The sequence below is a fragment of the Dinoponera quadriceps genome, unplaced genomic scaffold (assembly GCF_001313825.1).
Source record: "Dinoponera quadriceps isolate SergipeBrazil2010 unplaced genomic scaffold, ASM131382v1 scaffold1425, whole genome shotgun sequence".
In the NCBI taxonomy this organism is placed as follows: domain Eukaryota; kingdom Metazoa; phylum Arthropoda; class Insecta; order Hymenoptera; family Formicidae; genus Dinoponera; species Dinoponera quadriceps.
Window position 1 is genome coordinate 1,507,788 of NW_014555679.1, and position 7,250 is coordinate 1,515,037.

A 7,250-nucleotide genomic window follows, 5' to 3' on the forward strand; every position below is an offset into this window, starting at 1 on the left:
TTAGCCGAATTCAAATGAAAGCGTCGTTACTTCGATTAGCGGCCGGCGGCTACGACCGTGACGTACATTAATAAAATTCCGCCGCGAGAGCTTCCCGTTATTTTTTAGTCACGGTCGGGGTAACTTGGCCACGCCGGCATCGTCACGTCGTCATCGGCTCGGCGGAACACTTTTTCGACGATGTGAAGATATCCCCCCTCTCCGAAGGCGTTGCGAAACGAGCAATTAGGGAAACGTCGAGGCGTCTTGCGCACGAGGAAAGTCTATTGCGGCGCGTGGGACGAATTGAATTCGCCAAGTAAATCAAGCGTGGCGTTATGTCACACACCGCGCGCGCGCGCGCGCGCGTACGGTCGATCGCCAGGGTCAGCCGTGAACGTACAGCTCCGAGGCAGGCAAAGCGGTGCACCCGTGACATTTTCAACCCCCGTTCGGTAAGGAAAGGTTCAAAGGTCGAGGAATGGCTGCCGACTGCAGCGTTCACGTATATAACACGCGATATTTTAAAAGGAGGATACGGACCCGACTTCTCTTCCGAGCTTCTTTTATTCGCCGGCTCGTTCACCTTCGCCGCGCTTTCGAGTGCATTTCCGGGTGAACTTTTTAACGAGGCCGAAGTCGGCAGTTTCCCTCCCTTCCTCTCTCTCTCTCTCTCTCTCTTTCGCTTTTTCTCTTTCTGTTAATTGGTTAAGAGAGAGAGAGAGAGAGAGAGAGAGAGAGAGAGAGAGAGAGAGAGANTATTCGACGGGATACTAGATACTTCATATGCGAGTACGAAAATTTTTTGGTTTACGGTTTGTCAATATTAAAAAATGATTACGTTTGGAGTTATTGAATTAACGTAAACTTGGTAGTAGCTTCGTGTAAAATCTTGTTAAGATGAAATTTCGGAATTTACCTCCCTGTGTACGCTCGTGTGCTTTTTACCCTACATCAAAGCTCACGGGAACAACGAAACGCGAGGCAATTATAAACCCCGGGTAAAAGCAAATATTCCGAATTTATCTCATATCTACGAAAACGTGGAATGCTGACCCATACTGAGAACGTTAGTATGGCAACATTTCTCGTGGTAAACGCGTTCGTTGTGCGAAAGTTTCTCATTGTCTCCGGGGGCGGGGAGGATTGCACGGTCGTTCGAGGCGAGGATGCGAGGCACAAAGGACCTGCGTGGTCTTTCACGGTCTTCGCGAAAGTACTCGTAAATCGGATTTCGAGCGACTTACTTTGGTGTTTGTGACGTGGTCGGCCGGCACGGACTCGGGAACAGTTTGCAGGGTGCTCCGCATGGTAGCGGACATTGTAGGCCAGCCAGTTTCACTGCCTCAGATCCTCCAACGCTTTGTCGATGCACCCCTCTCTCTCCTCACGCCTGGAACAAAGGAAAGACACAAACGTTCAAACCTGTGGGATTAATAGACCGGCTCGGGCCCTTCGGCCCTTTTCGGAGAATTAAGCGGGAACATTAATCTCCGGCGAGTGGAGCCGAGAGAGAGAGAGAGAGAGAAAGAGATAGAGGAGAACGCGATGTGATCTGAAGGTGAGGTCATCTGTGAGTCATTAATGATTCAAACGACTCCCCGGTAAAAAGAAATGGACGGTAATATCAACGGGAAAGTAAATCCAACACAGCTCCGGCCACTCGTTTACCTTCTCCGGCTCGCCGAGAAACAGATGAGAGAGCGAATATGTTTCAGATAAATCTCGAATGTGTTCGGCGAACATCTCTCCGAGCATATCCGTAAAAATTTCAGTCAAAATATAGGTTATCCTATTATGATACCAATTGGGAATCTCACCCCCATCTCAAACATAGTTATACTCAATATACTCGTAGTAATATACTCAGTATATACTCAAACGTTTCCTGTATTTCATTCAATTATAGTGTAAAATGGAAACCAAAAAAAAATCTTTGAGAAAACGTTGGAGGGTAACGCCAAATAAAATTTGTTCATATTTCCCACTTGAAATCGCGTTTGAAGCATTACACTTCCAACTAGAATCTGCATAGATTTCTCAACTAGAATCTATAATTGTTTTGAGAAATCGGACCGGGATCCCAATTGAATCCCGAGAAAGTGCGGGATGAACATCGAATGTATCGATCTAGCGAGACAGCGAACCAGCTCGTTCAACCCGGTCGCTTCTTCGCTTCGCCATCGCGTATACTTTATCCTCGCCACAGAACAATTATCTTCTTAGGAACTAATCGTCGACGCTCATCGGGGTTAGAGCCCGGCGAGCGATCGATGATCTCATTTTCACCCAATTTAGTAGCGCGCGAGATCGATCTTGTCCGATGGACGGTGCGCGCTCGCTGCGCTGATTGACGAAGTGCGCTTTATTAATCGGTATGCACGGTAAATCATGGCTTCAATTACACACCGATATCCCTGCGTGAATGCATTCACGGTGCATACCTATCATCCGATTGTCGCGCATACGCACGCTGATCATACCGTGAAATGACGTTAATGCGCGATGCCCGTTCGGCTCGCTCGCTTACGCGGAGACACAATGTAAGGCTGAAGCGAGAGCAAATGAGTGCCGCCTAGAGAAGGGTGGTGAAAATACCCGCTAACAAGTTTTCGCGACCGTCACACGGTGAGTCACCGCGAACCAGTGGCTATTATTATAACCGGTCGCGAATGTTACGCACATATTCGATTGAAGGTGCAATTATAATATTTGCAAATTTATGCGAACATGCGCTACTATCAAGGCACACATATTTAAAGCCTTTCCTTTTCACGACGTTTGCAATATTTCAGAGGTGCGTCAATCTTAACGTCCACATATTGATCGTTTTCCAAGCTCTTCGCTCGGCATTTCAAGTCTTACACACACACAGTAAAAAAATCTTGTACTTGTGCCAAAATCAGCTCTTGTTAAAACTTTTTGAATTAAATTTCTAACATACACACCCGGATGTTAATTTAACGTAGTGTGTTTATGTTATCTCAACATTCTGTGTTGTCGATATTCAACACGTATAAGTGTTAAAATAACATTTTATATTTCAGTGTCGATTAACGTATTAATTTTGTGTCAATTTTTGACATAACATTTGTGCTATTTTCAACATATTCACTTTATGTTAAATTAACACAAAAATTTGAGTAGACCGTTTGGGACGCGTGAAATGTGTTAAATTGGGCACAAAGTTTTTTACCGTGCAGTGTGAATTGAATATTATGTATGGGTGCTTAATTATAAGACTTTGGGACAAATGTTGGATAATAACGTGTTCTGCCGGTTGACAAACAATACCGGACTCGCTCTTACCGCGTAAAATTCACGTCGGCACGTGTACACGTGCGGCCACGCTTTGAAAAGGGCTAAAAAGGGCACGTTCGTTCGCGCTAACTGTCGAAACAGGCTGAACTTGTACAGGTAGGCGAGCGTGAATCATACCTCGTAGCAACAGCGGAATGTAATATCGGGCCAACTGCGGCTCTCGCATGTCTAACCTTACGAAGATACGTTCGTATATTACAAATTCTATTTATACGCCGGGACGCAAGAGAGAAAGAGAGACAGCGCGACGATATTTATGCGCAAAACACACCGAAATGTCCATATCGCACATTACGAAGCGGAGAATTGCCCGTGTTAAGGTCATTTTCGTAAAATCGCGTTAGACAGAGTATCATTCACATTTCGTTCACGATTCACCTCAATACACGATGATGTCAAACTGAAGAGGGAAACGCGAGGGATTACCGAAATCGACGCGACATATAACTACGCTTTTTATAAAAATATTCTCGGGCGTGGAAAAAAGGATGTAAAATTAAAGTCTTGGAAATAGACTCTCCGGTCTTTATTTATTGACGTCATCGATATATATATATAGTTAAAGCGGCTATCGTATGGCCTTAATTGGAATAAACCGATTTGTATCCTCTCCAGAGCCTATCTCACCGGAAGTATTTTATTGGATAAAAATGTACTTCAATCTTGCGAGAATTTGTATATTTTTCTCGTTATCCCGCAACCGGAGACATCAGATCGGAGAGAAAAAAAAACTCGTTCGTTGTTTGTGTTTATATAAACCAGCTTGGGAAATTTTTCATGAAAAAGAAATTCGTAAAATCACCTCCTTTGAAAGGCATAAATAGACGGTCCTACGATGCTCTCGCTTCGATTTTACCTAAGGTTTCTATCTAATCGAGCGGAATAAGAAGTCTGCGGAAACGAACGAAAGGGAGAAAAAGAATGCGACGAAGAAAAACAACGGAAAGATATATGTGTACCGGGTGACTCAAGCATACAGCCGACGATTTTCGAGAAACGTGACATTATATAAAAATAAGAAAAGAGGTTTAAGGCTCTTGAAACTAACAATCAATAGACGTAGAAGAAAAATCACTGGCAATGCGTACCGAAACGCAGAAATCCGCATTTTCCAGCTACGTAATAATTTTCTTATACAGCATATTTTCAAATATTTTCTTCCCAAGTTCTATTTGACACGACCTACTTTCATATAGAAAGATGAAAAACGATTCTTGAGGATTCTCGAAATTTATAACACTATCGAAGATAGTATCGCTGTCGCACTTTCTCACCATCTGGAATCTTTCCTTGAAAATCTGTTCGGTGAGTAATAGCACGATTAAAGATCGGAATCGCGACGTGACGTTACGTGGATCACTCTGTGTAAATATGCACGCGGAGTCTGAGTCTCGCGATTGGTCGGATGAAACAGGATTGGCGAAAGTCGTGCCTCGGCATTCAGACAATAATCCCGCTGAGCATTATCTTCTCTGCTACGTGAGAGAACGATCTGTCGATATTGCCTTCCAATCGAGCGGATTTTGCCACGTGAAGAACGACAGATCTGTGAGAATGTGCCGACGGATAACATATATCCAAAAGGCACAGGCGAATTTGTACTTTATTATTATTATCTTGATTGAATGTATCATTATATAGATTCGTTGCAAAAATTAAGCCACAAACAATATATATTCAAACGGCGGGTGACAACTAAGTCATTGTTATTACGCCCGCTTGTAGCCCGATATTGTTAAATCATACATTAGTTTATCTTTTACGGATGTTATATATTATATCTTACATTATATGTAAATTTATATAGCACGAAACGTTGGTGGATATTTAGCCAACGTGAACGGTGATAAAGAAGTGAGATACGATCATATTTCTTGGCATTATAGGAGTATCGAAGACATATATTTTGCATGCGTTATATGCGATTGGGTAGTGTCTTAAGGCTGATATTCATAGTCTGATCTTATATATAAGCCAGTCTTAAGTTTATCTTCAGATGCTGCATAGCTCACTTCATTGGCTACGAAGCATTTGAAGATGAACTTAAGACGGTCTTAAATATAAGATTTTACTACGAATAGCGGCCTTAGCGATATGTGGAATATAGATTACATTTAAATGGTCATGTAGCGACAGAACGAGTGCCTGGGTGACTAGTAACTTTTGGAGCATAATTAGGATATGTCTGAGAAGATATAACTTACGAGATGAACATAGGCAGCTCTACATTTTACACTTACATGATTATGGAAAAGCTAGGATAAGTCTATATGTGCGTAAAGTACTTTTATTAATATTTTTAAAGGTACGTTTCGAAGATATAATTAAGGAGGATGAAAACTTTCGAGATCGACGCGTTAATGATTTCACTGAAAACGTGATAAAACGTTCGCACGTAAATCATACAATTGATTAATAGCTGATTAAGACGATCATTCTCGATTTTATGCCCACGAGTCTCCATTTACGCAAGTATTTACCGTCAATTATTTCGCGATGGACACGCTCAGGGGATATTTGGCGAGAGATCGCCAGTCGGCGACTCGATATTTGCGCAACTTTTTTTTCCACTTGACGCGCAAACAATAATTACGCGTGCACACGTATGGAGACTAATGAATATTAAGGCAACGCTGCGCGTTCGAGAAAGCGAGATAGTCTTCTCGCGCACTTTGCGCGTACCTTGCGCAGCGGCACGTGACCGGGAACGAGAAATTAGAGAAGAAATTACGAAGGACTCGCCGGCTCTGGCAAGGCTCAAGATGGGAATCAATGAGACGACGTAAGAATAAAAAAATAATTATCCCCAATTATATATCCAGCGTAAGAGGGAAATAATTATACAACGTGGAAAAATGATCAGTCGATTTAATGATAATCATCATCAGGACTGCGAAATTATTGAGCACGAGGCAACAAAATTTGTCGAAAAGATCGAAACCTGTTTATTCAGTCCGCATCGGCGGACTGAACGCACCTTAAATCTTAAAGATGGATCCAGACCAAGTGAACGGGCACGAACGAAAATCTGCGAACGAGTCCGAAAAAGGAATGAACATCGGTGAACGTGTTCGATCTCGTGTAGTTACAGTGGTAGACAGAAAGGTTGCGACACTTTTTTTTTTACGAGTTTCGCAACGTATCTCGTATCCGACCTTTCTGTCCACTGCTGTATAAAAAAAAAAAAAAAAAAAAACGTGTTTGCCCCTACCCATTTTTCGGGCTCATTCGCAGATGTTCGTTCGCTTAATCCAGATCCACTTTTAGGCCCGCTTTTACATTTTCCGGTTAACTTGTCATTTAGACTTAAATTAATGATAACGCAATTTTTTTTTCTATTCATGGTTAATCATTAAATGATTAATCATTGACTGATGATTCTGTAATGGTAATTTTTAAAGTTTAGGAATCAACCATAAATATTAATCATAATAGAAAATCAACTTTTACATTATCATCAGGTTAAGACTAAACCACAAGTTAACCAGAAAATAAAAAACCGGGTCTTAGAACCCACAGAAAGCAAGTTCAAGCCTTTGTTGTGTTTGTCTCCCATAAACATAGACTTACTGATATCTCAGATTCCCACGACCTTCCCGATATCCTTCGCTTCCTTCAAGTATAACTTTTAACAAAATTCAAATGCTTAACCCATGACAGCACACAAACTTAAATTTGTCGGAGTCATTCTTCCTCCCGCTGTTAGAGTTTACGCTGGGACTTTCACCGGGAGATCACGAATTCTGGGGTCAAAGAGGACAATGCTTGGAAAAAAAATGCAGTAATGTACCGTCTATCAGACGCGCGTGAAACAAGGAGAGAAACATTATCGTACGTCGAGAATGGCGCGAATCGCGAGCGCCGCCGAGATAACGACCCCTCGAGAGAGAGAGAGAGAGAGAGAGAGAGAGAGACCGTAAAAGTTGGCGAACGGGGCAATCGTCTCTTTA

At 42.4% G+C, this 7,250-nt stretch overlaps 1 protein-coding gene across 1 annotated transcript in view; it reads right to left on the reverse strand.

The window, feature by feature from the left end:
- Nucleotides 1-1,309, reverse strand: part of LOC106745137 (serine/threonine-protein kinase MARK2-like) — a 104,787-nt gene extending 103,478 nt beyond the window's left edge. The window contains exon 1 of the mRNA XM_014620443.1: nt 1,227-1,309. The gene's annotated coding sequence lies outside the window, so the exon portion shown is untranslated. The remainder of the gene's footprint in view (nt 1-1,226) is intronic.
- Nucleotides 1,310-7,250: the final 5,941 nt, after the last annotated feature.